Source organism: Diadema antillarum, unplaced genomic scaffold (assembly GCF_040938485.1).
Source record: "Diadema antillarum isolate AM-2024a unplaced genomic scaffold, OU_Dant_1.0 seq00001145_RagTag, whole genome shotgun sequence".
NCBI lineage: Eukaryota > Metazoa > Echinodermata > Echinoidea > Diadematoida > Diadematidae > Diadema > Diadema antillarum.
In genome coordinates this window covers 122,517-139,204 of record NW_027271957.1, presented here as the reverse complement: position 1 = coordinate 139,204, position 16,688 = coordinate 122,517, and the positions used below count along the sequence as shown (strand labels likewise).

Genomic DNA, 16,688 nt, shown 5'->3' with positions numbered 1-16,688 from the left:
GGACGAAAATAACATCATTTTTCCCCTACAATATGGCTTCCGTAAGAACATGTCATGTGAACAACAATTACTTGGTTTCACAAGCGATTTACAAAGAAACTTGGATGCAGGGCGTCAAACGGATGTTATAGTCATGGATTTTTCAAAAGCTTTTGACAAGGTTGGACATGAGCGGCTTTTACGTAAACTGGACTACTACGGTATCAGGGGGAAAAATCTGAAATGGATTCAAAGTTTTCTCAATGGAAGAAGTCAGAGGGTTTTTTTGGATGGTATTAAATCTTCTTCAGTAGCGGTAGGATCTGGAGTGCCTCAGGGGTCGGTTCTTGGGCCTTGCCTCTTTCTGCTTTACATCAATGACTTGCATGATGGTCTCGCGTCAAAGGTTCGCCTTTTTGCCGATGATGCAATTTCTTACATGACCATCGACAATCAACATCATACGCAAAATCTTCAAGAGGACCTAAACAAAATTGGTGACTGGGCGAAAAAATGGATGATGGATTTGAACACAGATAAGTGCAAGGTTTTGACAATATCCAGGAAAAGAAGTAAGGTGCAACACGTGTATCATCTAAATAACGCCCCTCTTGAATCTGTTGAATCCGTGAAGTACTTAGGTGTAACCATCACTTCTGATTTGAAGTGGACCCAACACATCAATAATACTGTCAATATAGCCAATAACGTGCTTGCATTTCTAAAACGCAATCTTCGCATAAAATCTTCTGATGTTAAAGCCACAGCTTACAAAACGTTGGTTCGACCAATTGTTGAGTATGCTTCTACAGTTTGGGACCCATCTACCAAGAACCTAATCCACCAAGTGGAAATGGTCCAGAGAAGAGCTGCGCGATTCACTTTAAATCGCTACCATAACACCTCGAGTGTCACCAAAATGCTACAAGAACTTAATTGGACCACTCTGGAACAGCGCAGAGAAAATGACAGGCTAATTATGATGTACAAAATACACAATAATCTTACTCCTCTTTCAGCACAGGACTATATCATCAAACAGGCTACTCAGTTAACGAGAGCCTCGTAACCACACTCCTATCAGGTACCATATTCGAGAACTGAATCGCATCGCCATTCGTTCTTCCCAAGAACTGTAAAGCCCCCGTTCCACTATGCCGTTCTCGCTACGATTTGACAATTTTCTCAGGTCGGGAAGGATCGGGTAAAACCTGAGCCGATCTGGACACAGTACGATGTTAGAACGCTCTAAGTACGCTGCAGTTACGACTACCAAGTGCTTGCTACGCTCTTACTACGATGATCGGGAATTAGACATTGCGATCTCTGCCGCTGCCGGTACGCTTTAGAACGATGTAGCTACGCTGTTAGTGCGATGTTGCCGATGTTATCCGATCAATGCACGCTGTATCTACGCTCTGAACGATCTATACGATCTTATCACGCTGATACCCCGTTCAGAGAGCTGAAAAGTGCCCGATGTGCCCCGATGTACCCCGATTCGACTGTGGGTCAGCAGTCAGTCAACTTATTAGCATGCAGAACCGAAGAAATATACTGTGGACCTCGAAGATTCATTCTTCTTTTTTTACTTTTGATTTTCAAAGTTGTTGTTGCTTCGTTGTTCTCACTACTCTTTCTTCATCAGCGAGCCCGTGCTTCTGTGCCTCCAGTGCCCTGGTTATGACCCACCATTCCCCTCTCCTCTCCCCTCCTCCCCCCCCCCCCCCTTGTCCACCTTGGACTTACTACCTTCTTCACTACTATATCTTTCTATCCTCTCATCAATTTTTTCCTTACAAGAGAGCCGCCATGTGTTTGTTAATGTGCGTCCGTATGTGTGCATGTATGTGTGTATTACTCTGTCTGTCTTTTTTTTTTGCTACCGCTTAGAGCTCTTAGGGAAGTTTGTTGTTGTTGTATTTTGCAATTATATATTTTTCTCTATGAGGGGACTGCATTCTAATACTACAAGCTCTGCTTTTTAGCAGTCCCCTCCATTTCCAGCAATATTTTGTATGCATTTACCACAGTGACGTAACTGTTATTTGTATCTCTGTTAATAATTTGCCTGTATCTCTTTTACAATGTTATTCTGTTCATCGCATTGTGGTACTGATTTCATGACGTCTGTGTATATGAGCGTTTCTTTGTATTTTTTATTATTTGTTTGTTGGAAGTGAAATAAATCAACTTGAACTTGAACTTGAAGAGCCTCCTCAACTCACGGTTCTTTTGCAGCAATGCATTGTATAAACAAAGACGTGCTGATTTTTCAAAGGATTTTTCTTGATGTCCTTGCTTTTATAGTCCGTCTTCCTCCAGTTGTAGATGATTTCATATTCTTCAAAATTCTGCTATGTCCTCTTCCTCCTCTTTCAGCATCACGTGCAGTCTCTCTTTCTTCGCCTTTTGGGTAGCTGCTTCGCGGCTTTCTTCTCTTCTTTTTCTTCATCTCTTCTTCTTCTTCAAAAATTACAGCTAAATTACTTCCCGTTCTTGTGCCGATGTTGCTACGCTCAGAAAGACCTTGTTACGCTCATCCCGCTGCGTTTACGCCGTCACTACGCTCTCCCCGCTTGCCGTACGATTAAAAATATGTCAATTTTGATCGGGGAGATCGGGAAGAAATTTTGAACCGGTTCAAAATTTCTTCCCGATCTGAAAAACTGCCCGCTCCAACCCCGACCTCTACACGCTGCTGCTACGATGCTTCCGATCCCCGTACGCTTTTGCCGCTCTCTCCCGATCTGCTAGATCGGGACAGATCGGGGTCCAAATCGTGATAGTGGAACGGGGGCTTTAGGAACTGGAATTCCCTGTCGTCAGACATTGTTTCAGCGCCATCTGTGGGATCATTTCGAAACCGTCTAACGGTTGATCACAGTGGCTAGTTGTTTTCGTCAAATTTTCTATGTGCTTGTAAATATCTGTAAATAAATTGTATTATAATGTAAATAGCACCAGTCTGCAAGAATCTTCAGTCTATTGAAGGAGGCAGACTTAATCAGAAGAAGAAGAAGAAGAAGAAGGTATTACGGATACATGTAGATGATGAATATTCATGATGAAGCGGGACGGGTGCCCAGATAGTGCTTACCGCAATTTACACTCAGTTATCGGAAGAGGGCGACATACTAGACTGAGTTTCTGCAGCAAGAACCGGTGGGCCCATGTCTGTGGGTCTACTCTACACCGATGAACTTGCTAGCAGAAGAAAAAGCAGAGTCACGTTCTCCCGTAGCTGACTACACCGAACACAGATGAGTATATGTGGGGCCGGGTTACACGGTCAAACCTGAATTCTTATAGAGTGTTGAGAGTTTGCACGTATTTGTCTTCCTCTAATGCCTATCTTTCTACAATGGCTGCGCAGGATGAACTGGGTGAGATTTATAGTGAAATTGTTTTGTACGGGAATGCATATAAAATTATGATTTGCTAACTAACATGCGATGCCTTACTGTAGACTTTTACCTGTCGTACATCGTAGTGTAAACTCGTTAGGCCCTAGGCCTAAATTATATAACGTTAGTGGATAGTGGTTAGTGTTACAACTCAGGGGGGTGTTTCACAAAGAAATAAAGTTTGACTTAACTTATGGCAACTTATGCGTAAATCCCCAAACCCTGCGTAAATCCCAAAGTCCTGCGTAATTTCACGCAGGACTTTAAATCCTGTTTCACAAAGCTCTGTCATGCGTAAGTCCCACCGACCAAGTCCTGTTTAACTTTACCAGGCCATGCGTAAAAAGTCAGACTTAAATTCCAGAATGGGAAGTTCAAAAGCATAAACAACTCCTAATATTCATTAATTTCTTCCACTTTATCTTATCCTGAGTGAGATGGCAGTATTTTTAACAAACTAGAGAATCACTAGTTTGGTAGAGCGAGGGTCTACTCCTAGTCCTAACGTTACACAGTGACAGTGTAACGTTACACTATTCACTGAACAATGTCAATGATCCAAATTAAAATTAGGGTCTAACGTTAGAACTCTAACATTAGTCATACTAAAATAGATCCCTACCTAAATTTTTACTGATAGTTTGAACTGTTAAACCAAAATTTTAGCTCATGTAGAGCTATAGAATCTATGAGTACATGTAACTGGACTTTGGAAATGAATTACAGTTGAACCTCTCGTATCGGGACAAGTCGGGACCGGGGCTCATCCGGATAAGGGATTTGGCCGGATACGGGAGACTCAATGCTTTATCTACATGTACATATACATACACATGTACTGATGTAGCCCATTGTAGTACCACATGTAGTAATGTGTATACTGCAACCTTTTCATTGTTACATTTGGGGATGTTTGGTTATGTTTTATGTCTGAAGGTAAGCAATTTGGAAGGAAATTTGATGTAATATGTATGTCAATCATGTTGGAAGTAATATGTAATTCATGTATGTTTGTGTAGGAGTTCTCAAGGAGTTGGGAATCCCCCTTTCCTCCCTTCGGCGTATGGCTTTATTTTTTTTTTTTAAATTCACACCGAGATTGCGTCCGTATAATAGAGAGATCCGGAGAAAGGGAGGCCGGATAATAGAGGCTGAACTGTATATTTCTACCAATCCTTTCTTGCCTGTGTTATCTTCTTAGCTACTTACCCATGGATGATAATGGCTATAATGCATGCCTAATAATCATGCATTCACAAGAATACACTGAGGAAAATTTAACAAATTAGAGTCGGGGCACCGGTTTGCTGCAGGGGTCCAGTTTGCGGCACTCCTAGTATTAGGAATAACCATATCTTCAAAAGTAGAAGGGTATTTTTTTTTTCTAAATTGTTTTATTTGAAGAGCAACTGAACAGCCATTCCATTGTGACTCGCGTGACATTTATACAAAATTTCAACTTGTTATGGTTGAGTACTTGAAAAATGCATTTTGCCGACCTGTTTATTTTACATATTTCAATCAAAGTATCGACCCTTCACATTGGTTCACAGAAATTTTTCATGTGAAGTCATTCTATTTAGAGATACTTCACTTTTTTTGTTGTGACTCGCGTGACACAACACTATTGAAGATTTCTGACCTTACTGTACTTGACTGGATTTTCGTAAGAAAGTATTTGTCCTATGTACACAAAATTTTCTGCATTCAATTTTGAGACATTAGGCAATAAGAAGTCAAAATTTCATCACCCCTTGACTTTTCATCTCAACTCAGTTGGCATATAAAAAATGTGACTCGCATGACACATGAGCGTGACTCGCGTGACAAGTAACATTCAGGACCAAAAGTTGAGCCTACTTTAATGATTTTATTGAGTAAAATGAGTCAAATGTTTAACCTAACATGTTATTTATGGTTGGTTTCATCACACATACGTTTGTATCTTTAAAACAAAGAAACCATCTAACTCCATTCTCTGATAAAACATCCAGCAAAAATTCACTCGAACCTCTTTTTTCCATCGTCAAATCAAGAGTTCCGGAAAATCATTCTTTTTCAATGAATTTTCTTTTTCTTATTTACTGTAATTGTATCAACAAATCTTCTATTCAACATAAACCAAATTCAAACTTTCTTCAGGTTAACTTGCATATTTGCTTATGGATTTATATGAATCCATTTAAGCTCTTTTCAAAACTTTTAAGTTACTTTGATGCACAAAGAATCCTCACTTATTCTTGTAATAGATAATGCTCACACATAGTGATTCTCTTTTTCTTTCTTATCTACCATTACTGAGTCTGATGTGAAGAATGATCGCCATGTTTTGCTTATTTTTCTCGTAAACTACATGATATATACCGGTACTAGATAATTCAATTGTCTTTGCCAAAGTGTCTTTTCTGTAGTTTAAGAAAGTTTTTCACTGCTTCGTGGATACAGTTTTCATGCCTAGTTTGTTGGGACAGTTTTGTTCTTTTTTTCTTTTTTTCAAGACTCAATCTCTTCAGTCATGCACTTTAACTAAATTTCCTATTGTTGACAAGATACAGCTGTATGGCTGCTGTACTTTGCATTAGATGTCTGATTCAGGGTGCCATGGCTCTTTTATCCAGCCAGTGGAATATATTTCCCTTTTCTCTAGGTGACTGAAGGTATTAATATATCACTTTTGACTGCTTGGGAGGCTTGTGCCATAGATGCTGGGGATGCTTTCTGCTGAAGGCAACTGCCACCATCAACCAATTGACTTTTGGGCCTGCACTTGCAGGCCCAATGGTATCCTCATTACACATTGTCCACATGTACTATCTAGACCTATTAGGAGAATCATGCATTATGGCGGAGGCATACCAGTCGCCATAGCGACATTTCTAGTTTCAAATTTGTAAACTGTGACTTGCGTGGCAACCCTAAGAAATCCTTGCGTGACTCACGTGACACAATTGTTCTGGTGTTTTTCACTATGAAGGGGTTTACAAATGGAAACCTTACTTTCTGGTGTGATTGAGGACTCTAAGATCCTCATTATTATCAGCTACAATTCATATAGTCTGGGTGCCAGAGGCTGAACCTTGTTTTACCGTCCACCCAATCTTTTTTGATGGTTTTAACCTATTTTGGGGGTGCTGAATCCGAATCTGGATGATGCAACTTTTGCATCCTTGAGGGTTTTGAGATATTCAAGATGGCCGCCAATATGGCCGCCCAAACGGGAAATTCCCATGTATTTCCTTCTAAATGGTGAGAAATTGAAAACAATTGATGGTTTCACCCTATTTCGAGGGTGCTGAATCCGAATCTAGATGATGCAACTCTTGCATCCTTGAGGATTTTGAGATATTCAAGATGGCCCCCAAAATGGCGCCAAAACCAAAAATTCCCACATATTTCCTTCTAAATGGTGTGAAATTGAAAATAATTGATGATTCTACCCTATTTCGAGGGTGCTGAATCCGAATATGGATGATGCAACTCTTGCATCCATGAAGTTTTTGAGATATTCAAGATGGCCACCAAAATGGCCGCCAATTAAAACCAGAAATTCCCATGTATTTCCTTCTAAATGGTGAGAAATTGAAAACAATTGATGGTTCAACCCTATTTCGAGGGTACTGAATCTGAATCTGGATGCTGCAACTCTTGCATCCTTGAAGATTTTGAGATATTCAAGATGGCCGCCAAAATGGCCGCCAATTAGAACCGGAAATTCCCATGTATTTCCTTCCAAATGGTGAGAAATTGGAAAAAATTGATGGTTCTACCCTATTTCGAGGGTGCTGAATCCGAATATGGATGATGCAACTCTTGCATCCTTGAAGTTTTTGAGATATTCAAGATGGCCGCCAAAATGGCCGCCAATTAAAACCAGAAATTCCCATACCATGTATTTCCTTCTAAATGGTGAGAAATTGAAAACAATTGATGGTTCAACCCTACTTCGAGGGTACTGAATCTGAATCTGGATGGTGCAACTCTTGCATCCTTGAGGATTTTGAGATATTCAAGATGGCCGCCAAAATGGCCGCCAATTAGAACCGGAAATTCCCACGTATTTCTTTCTAAATGGTGTGAAATTCAAAATAATTGATGATTCTACCCTATTTCGATGGTGCTGAATCCGAATATGGATGATGCAACTCTTGCATCCATGAAGTTTTTGAGATATTCAAGATGGCCGCCAATTAAAACCAGAAATTCCCATATATTTCCTTCTAAATGGTGAGAAATTGAAAACAATTGATGGTTCAACCCTAATTCGAGGGTGCTGAATCCGAATCTGGATGATGCAACTTCCTGCATTGTTGAAGATTTTGAGATATCAAAGATGGCCGTTAAAATGGTCGCCCAAAACGGAAGTTCCCATGTATTTACTTCTAAATGGTGACAATGTGAAAGCAATTGGTGATTTTTATCTTATTTTGAGTGTGCTGAATCCGAAGCTGCAGGATACAACTTTTGCATCCTTAACGGTTCAGAGATGGTAAAGATGGTGGCCAAAAATGACCGCCGAAAACGGAAATTCATAGGTAGACCCCTATTTCCTTCTAAATGGTGTAAAATATAAAACAGTTGGTGGTTTTACCCTATTTTGAGTTTGCTGAATTTGAAGCTCCAGGATACAGCTCTTGCTTCCTTGAGGGTTTCGAGATAGTAAAGGTGGCCGCCAGAATGACCCCCAAATGGCCGTCAAAAACGAAATTTTCCATGTAAGCCCTATATTACCTTCTAAATGGTGTAAAATTGAAAACAATTGGCGGTTTTACTCTATTTTGAGGATACTGAATCCGAACCTGGTTGATGCAACTTTCGTGTTCTTTTTTAGGGTTTTGAGATGACCAAGATGACCACCAATATAACTGTCAAAAATTTGAAAATTTTAGACCCTATTCAGCACCGTGACCCTCGAAACTTGGTTGTTTAAATTTGTCCATTCTTTAGGGTTTTTAGACGTCCAAGATGACAGCCAAAATAAGTGGCAGAAATTCCAATGTTAATATATTTTTTCTTAATGGTGAAAATTCTAAAATAAATTGATGGCTTTACCGTATTTCGAGGGTGCTGAAGGTCTTTGAAGGTTTTGAGACATCTATAAATGTCCTGTAAAAGCGGAAACTCCTTAACATTTTCTTATACTTAAATGGTGAAGTAGTGTGCTCTAACGCGAAGCGGGGGATTAAACCCAGGGTGAAAAGCAATAATTTGTATTCTTACATTCAACTCAGTTGAGCGGATTTGTCAAATCAGCCAAAAGTTTTTGGCATCCAAAATGACTGTCAGAATGATATTGTGACATACTGAGATATTCCGATATCATATCTCAAACGGAACTTTAACACGTACTGGAAACAAAGTGATATTGACATCATACTGAAACGTAGAAACACAAAGATACGACTGAAAATTCCTTTATGCATAATTGTTATAAAATAATGCTTGTGGTCGCCAACATGGCTTTACAGATGTGAAGTTAATCCTTTTTGGCTATCAATAGAGTAAAAGTAAATTATAGCATGCTGGTATTTGGTGTTGAAACTTGTCTTGTATTCTGACGAGTCTCTCCTCGTATTTTTATGAAACTTGTCTCATATTCTGATTACGTCATTGGAAATGGTTGCATCCATGACCACTATAGTAGATATCAATAAGGGTAATTTCAAAAGCACTCTGCGCGATTATGATATTTCGTAAGTACTGGATTATCAACTATTACCTTACATGTTGTCGTTTGGTTTTTTATTCAGTTTTTTTTTTTAACAGCGCGTTACGTGTGATTTGTCCATCCCCTCTGGTGTGTTTGTAATATTCAATTCAATTCAATTCAACTGAATTGAATTGAATTGAAAAATTGAAATATAGTTACATCATATTGCCAAAAAAAAAATGAAGTATAACTATAAAAATGTCCAACTCCTGTCTCCAACAATGTCATCAAGACCACCAATATAAACCAATTAACCAATTTGAGTGTTCATGGATGAAGAGATTTGAACTGCTCATGGTAATGTTGGGTAATTTCAGGAAACTTCTCTATATCAGTATCACAATATGATTTAGATGAACCGCTGACACACTTGTATCGTACCAACTCAAAGATATCCGGTAGAGCTGGTTTCACTGTATTATACAGCAAGTTCAAACTGTGCCATTGATGAAAACCTGAAATCTTTCAGTCAAAAATAAGATAGGGTAAAACCACATTCTCGCTATCGCCAATGACGTAAAAAGTACCCGGATGTTGATTTAAGCATCATTTACGGTGCATTATGGGATAGTCCGGTAGCAAAGTCACTTCCGTTCGTACGCGCGTGATACGTGACTAATGCTATTTACACACACAACCGACTGTATTCTTACGTGTACTTCCGGTTTTCTCGACTTGAATTACAGCTTTAATATGATTTGAAATTTCTCCATTCTTAAGAAATTACTGTTAATACGACTATTGGTTGTTGCTGCGAAGCTGCCATGTGTTGTTCGCACAATAATAAATGAAAAAAATCTGCAGAAATAGGACCCTTACTGGCATGCGAGACGTGACGTGGCCGCGTGGGTGAAGTTTGCGGGTGACTCCACAGCGCAGTACGTGCACGCGCGACTTACTAGTAGTGTGGTATGAGTATTATACTGTAGTAGCACTAGGTAGTAGGCCTAGTGCCTACGTACATTGTACGTACTTACTTGGAAGAAATTGCTTCGGAGACAGGATGAGTTCGAGATCACTGTTCGTTCCCGATTGTGTTCGCGACATTTCGACAGAGAACACATAAAAAAAGAAGATGGGCATTCCATGACGATATACTAGTACTGTATATCCAGCTGGGTGAATATTTTCCAGCATATTTTCAGCGTATGCAGAGATGACTGATCTGTGATGTACGCTGTACCGGTATGTGTTAGCTTATGCGCTGCTGCGTGCAGTGGAGTGGTGCATGCTACTGCAAGGCCGGCCGCCGGCATGGGCATATGATGGCGGGGACTACAGTGTACGAGTATGACAGGCCTGGCCACTCGCTGGCTCGGGCGGTACAGCGGCCTACTGTACTAGTATCCGTGGTCGGCGCTGCGCTATAGGTAAGGTACACATACGCGCACGCTAGCGTTGTGCAAATTATGACCCGCGCCGGAAGTGCCCTTGCTACCAAGTGCACTAAATCTTGACAAAAAAGCCACATCCGGGTACTTTTTACGTCATTGGCGATAGCGAGAATTGTTATCAACATCTCACCATTTATAAGAAGGAAATACATAAGAATTTCCGTTTTGGCGGCCATTTTGGCAGCCATCTTGAATATCTCAAAATGAATCATCCAGATTCGGATTCAGCATCCTCGAAATAGGGTAAAACCATCAATTGTTTTCTATTTCTCATCATTTAAAAGCTAAACCATAAGAATTTCCGGTTTTAATTGGCGGCAATTTTGGCTGCCATTTTGGCGGCCATTTTGAATATCTTAATACTCTCAAGGATGCAAGGGTTGCATCATCCAGATTCGGATTCAGCACCCTTGAAATAGGGTAGAACCATCAATTGTTTTCAATTTCTCACCATTAAGAAGGAAATACATGGGAATTTCCGGTTTTGGCGGCCATTTTGGCGGCCATCTTGAATATCTCACAGCCCTCAAGGATGCAGGAGTTGCATCATCCTGATTCGGATTCAGCACTACCGAGCTAGGGTAAAACCATTAATTGTTTTCAATTTCTCACCATTTAGAAGGAAATATATAGGAATTTCCGGTTTTGGCGGCCATTTTGGCGGCCATCTTGTATATCTCAAAATCTTCAAGGATGCAACAGTTGTATCATCCAGATTCGGATTTGGAACTCTCGAAATAGGGTGAAACCATCAATTGTTTTCAATTTCTCACCATCAAGAAGGAAATACATGGGAATTTCCGGTTTGGGCGGCCATTTTGGCGGCCATCTTGAATATCTCAAAACCCTCAAGGATGCAAGAGTTGCATCATCCAGATTCGGATTCAGCACCCCCGAAATAGGGTAGAACCATCAAAAAACATTGGGTGGACAGTAAAACAAGGTTAGGCCCAAAAAGTGGTTTGGCACCCAGACTAATACAGTCTACTACTTTTTAAGCTATTCAAAATATACACATATTTTTGTGACTCGCGTGACACATTTCAAGGTAGTTTTCAATCGAAAATATTGTCAAACTCAATACATTAAATGAAAAAAAAACCAACTTGATATGGAAAAATGGGTATAAACTTAGGGCTTATGTGAAAAAAATATGAATCTATAGATAATAGAACATGCCTTAAATAGGGAAATCAAAAAAAGCACCAAAGAGGCATCAGTTTTGTAGTAAATGTGATCTTTGTTCTAGGAGGTGTAACTCAGCTGTTAGAAGGTGAAAAGCCGTGAAAAATTAGATTTACACCCTTTGAACATATACCTACCCAACTATAAATACTTTTTCATAATTGCTTGAACTTGAAATTTTAAGGTCCTGGTGTCTAGTTACATGGGATGGCTGTGAAGAGCTTTCTTTTGATACCAGAATCATGAAATAACTCGGATGATGGCCTTCATAATTCTAATTTAAACTGTCTGTGTCATGCTGTTTTTAAAAAAGTATGACTTTCTTAACAAGATGTTAAGATTTTGTTCTGTTGCTAGGCAACCACCATCATCCCTTGTTTGTATCTTGATACAAAATCTTAGTATTCTTACTATCAAAAAAGGCCTGGCATGGTAAGGATTCCTCATGTAACTGTGTTAGGGTCTAAATATTCTAAAATTCATTTCCTTTGTCAGTTTTGAGGATTGCAACAGTGACCAAAATGTCGGGGATGGGTCCGGTTTGCGGCTCCCCTATGGGATTTACACACATAGCGCTATTTTACATGTCAAAATGGGTGGAAATTGATGAAATACACTGTATATATGCGATCTTGAAAAACTATGAAATCGTGAAGGTTCGAGATAATGAATCCAAATAAAGTGTTCTAACAAGCAGAAAACTAGTTGGACCATCAGAAAATATTTTGGTTTTGCAAAATTTTAATGTTTGAAGAAATCAGGGGACATTTTTTGTGTGGAGTGCTGCAAACTGGACCCCCTGCCGCAAACCGGGTCCTCTTGGTGGTTGCAAATTTTTTTTGCATAAAATTGATTATTATGACTAGGGTAATTGTCCACCATACAAAATTGTGATGCAGTGTCAAGAGGCTTTTGGTACCTCTTCCAATTCAAAAAAAAATTATTTAATTTCTGTTGCCCGTTTTACCAGAATACTACTAAATACCCTTGAAAAGGCCTTATCCCGCCGCAAACTGGGTCCACTACTCACATAGTTAGACCTATACTTGTTAGAAATTATGCCTCTTGTGTACAGGACAGGGCTGTGTCTATGATCTACACTAACTGGTTAGACCGATAAATTTGTCTCTTGTTCGGTAGCCTAATTGTTAACTGTACAGGCTGTAATACGGTCGACTGCTTTAGCGACCATACAAGTATACTAATACATGTATTAACAAGAGGCTACCGGACAAGAGGCAGATTTATTGGTCTACCTCTACACATGACTGCCAATGAAATTAGCCAAGTTTCCATTTCTACGGTACCAGTTACATCTTAATGAATGCTCTTTTTTTTCTTCCTGGAAGCAAAAAACAAAACAAAACAAAATCAAACAAAACAACCCCCCCCCCCCCCCCCCCCCGCATTTTGTGTCAGTTAGAGGAAATGGTTAGCCAATAGACAAGTCACCTCTACCTCGCATCAAAGGCTACAGTAATGTACACAGAAAGCGTTAGAGGTCTAGTAGTTTCTATATGCCTAATCTTGATTGATGCAGTTCCCAAACACATTCCAAAATGCATAAATTCATAAATATTTACATAATTGTACTTCCCAATTCAACTCGGGGCCCAGCAATCGGACTTCAAAATTCGACCAATTGGCAGCCTTTGGTTCTAACTACATGCAGTCTAGGGCAATCATGCACTTAGTTTTCTTCAAAATCATGAAGATGTGGCACTGCGCCCCTATCTTGATTAATAACACAGTGCTTGCACAGGTTCTACACTAGGCATAGCCATGATAGTCATACTATAGAGTTTATGTAGACATTGTCTAATGACATAATGTAGTAATGAGCAGACTCTACAATACAAGTACAACAGAGTTCATTATTCAGTCCCTTGGATGAATCATCTCTTTTGCTCAAATTACATAATTTCAAGGTCAGGACCTACCTAATGACTAACAGACTAAGCTACACTCACTTCTGTAGTTTAGACCACCCCTAGCTAGTTGGAAAAGAAAACTTATCTTCGTGTGCAACAAGAGGCTAGCCCAGAGTCCTCTTCTATCAACGTCCACAGTTCATTGTGCAATGTGAATGGTTTGTACAGAATGCAGAGATCATATCAGTGTAGCTGCTGCGCGAGCAACCGCATCCATCCTAACTTTCACACAGTCCAATATAAACATGTGGGACTAGATTAAAGAGGCCTCATGCACAAAACATTTCTTATATCAAAATAATCATCAAACAAGCGGCTATTCATGTACAAAAGAAAAATAATATGAGTCAGTAAATTCGCGCTTTGAATAATAAATGATTACAGTAATGCCATATGAATCGTAGCTGCAGAAAATCAAAGCAATTTCTTTTCCAGAAATTACCCAAAAATCATGACATCAACAGACAACATACGGCTAATTTGCATATTTTTGGCTCGTACATTACTATTGAAATCGAATAAGTCAGTCTTACCCTAAGATTGACTTTGTGAAACAGACTTAAAAAGTCGCGCTTAGACTAAGATTGACTAGGGCTAAGTCTGACTTACTAAGTGCGACCTTTGTGAAACAGGCCCCTGGAATACAAGGTGTGATCGTACTGAAAAAGTGAAGGGCAAAGGTGATCTAACCTTGCCTTGTTAGCTTTTAACGTTAGACTGATGGTACATGTATCTGTCTCTTCACGGTGCACTTCTTATCTGATGTTGGGACATGTATGGTCAGCCCCCCCCCCCTTGTTTAGAACGGTAAACGGGGGGCTGACCATACATGTCCCAATGTCAGATACGAAAAAGCTAGTATTTTAGACCCCATTCTATAGTAGTAGGAGAGTTGATCGTATCACCGGACGCTTTTTTTTCGTGGCTCTGAATTCCTTACTTAGAGGACGAAAATTCGGCCAAAAATAGCACGAATTATTCACAAACTCCTGAAAATTAGAAATTCGGCAAAATTTTGAAAATTGTTCACTCTGATCTTTGGAAAATAGACTTCAAATATAATCTACCCCTCTCCAAAAAGAATAAAATAAAAAATAAAGAAATAAAATAGCATTATAATTCCGGACACGATTTTCGCAATGGAATAATCGATGTCTTTCGCACCTTATCTTAGCACCAGAATCACAATTCATCCCACAAATCACCGTACACATTCTCACCAAGCGGATGACAAAGAAAAAAAAATCGGCAAATGAGGCTCAAATTTCGTATTTTACGGTAAAATGTCTATCTTGAACATTTCAAACAGTTCACGCGATAAAGCCTTTATGAAAAATCGACAATCAATTTTTATGTGCTTTGTCTATGGGAGCGTGGGTGACGAGTTGCGGGCCTTGTGGGCCCCTTCCTTAGGGCACAACATTGCGCATCGTTCGCGTTTGAGGACAATAGCTGCAAATTTTCGGTATCGATCAGTGGATTTGTGGTTCTATTGGAATCTGCAGCATTTTTCCTGTATGTGAGTGGGATTTCATAGAATTTTAATGACAAAATGTGATTTAAACATGCATAAATATTAACTATGACAAGATGCGGGTCACTCAACTATAAATCTGAGGTAAAATGTGAATTTCTTTGCGTTTTTACATTTTTATGTCGGGTTTTTGCGATTTCGGTCCACACAACGTTCTGTGAGACTAATCTACAAAGTCTCGAGCGTACCGAGTGTCATCAGTACCTTACGCAAAAATGTGCGTGTCTGGAATTACCAAGCTGTCAGTCAGTACCATACCTGTATGTACTAGAACCACACCTTGAGGAGACGGCCAAATCGTGATATCGGTCCCCACTTGTTCCGCGTGTACGTCTTCACTATGTGCAAAGTCTATAGAAAACCTAGGTTGAAAGCAGTCACCGGCTATGACGAAATGAATGGTGTTGAATGGAGTGGTGATCTATTTCACGATAATGCCAAAGAGACAGATACCATTGCATCGGTCTAGATTTAACTAAGCCAGGCTTAACATGTTAAAAAAAAAGGCGACACTCCCAGTGCAGTAAACTTACCTGGGGCGCTGTACTTGGTGGGGTCGCTGGTGCGGTTACCAGTAAACTAGAATATCTATTCTAACTTGCATGTTTCTTTGATATTAAAGGACAAGTTCACCTTCATAGACATGTGGGTTGAGTGAATGCAGCAATATTAGTAGAACACATCAGTGAGAGTTTGAGGAAAATCTGACAATCCGTTCAAAAGTTATGAATTTTTGAAGTTTCTGCTCAGTCACGGCTGGATGAAAAGACTAAGTAAGGTTGTGATGTCACATGAGTACAACGATATAAAGAAAGGATAAGGAAAATTCAACATATTTCCATTTTTCTCGCATGACAAAAGAACACTCGACTTCTCTCTTTCAGAAGGCAGGGGGAATAATATTACCCTTCACATACGTCAGTAGCAAGTCAAAGAAATGTGCACTTTATTCAAAAAGTAAAGTTTTGTGAAATTCTTTTTTTATTTTCCTTATATAGTTGTACGCATGTGACATCATACACTGTAGTAGTCTGCTCATCCAGCAGTGACTGCGCAGATACTTAAAATATTCATAACTTTTGAACGGATTGTCTGATTTTCCTCAAACTTTCACTGATGTGTTCTACTGATATTGCTGCATTCTCTCAATCCTAATGTATATGAAGGTGGACTTGTCCTTTAATGTGACGAACAAAAGACATGGCGAGGGATCATTTAGGTTAAACCGCACCGGCGACCCCAACATGTATTACTAGTTACAGCGCCCTGCGCCGAGTTTAATGCAAGTTTAACCCCGGGGCAATCCTTGTGCACAGTTATACTGCTGTGGTGGGGCTGGTCACAGTTAATGCAAGTTATGCTCGGTCTCGGGGAGGGTGCAATCCAATGTCTTTTGTAAATCATAGCACTTCATCGATGATTGACAGATGAGTTCACAGCTAGAATCTTGGTTTGGAAGTTTTTTGTGGGCGTATCCTATTAACAGAATTAACAAGTCTCGCGCATTCGCGTGAGACTAGTGCATTTAGGATGCGACTCACGATCCCACGC

At 39.7% G+C, this 16,688-nt stretch overlaps 1 pseudogene; it reads left to right on the top strand.

Annotated features, from left to right (window-relative positions):
- Positions 1–3,264: 3,264 nt before the first annotated feature.
- The window catches only part of LOC139744179 (proteasome adapter and scaffold protein ECM29-like), a 134,196-nt pseudogene continuing 120,772 nt past the window's right edge, over positions 3,265–16,688 (top strand).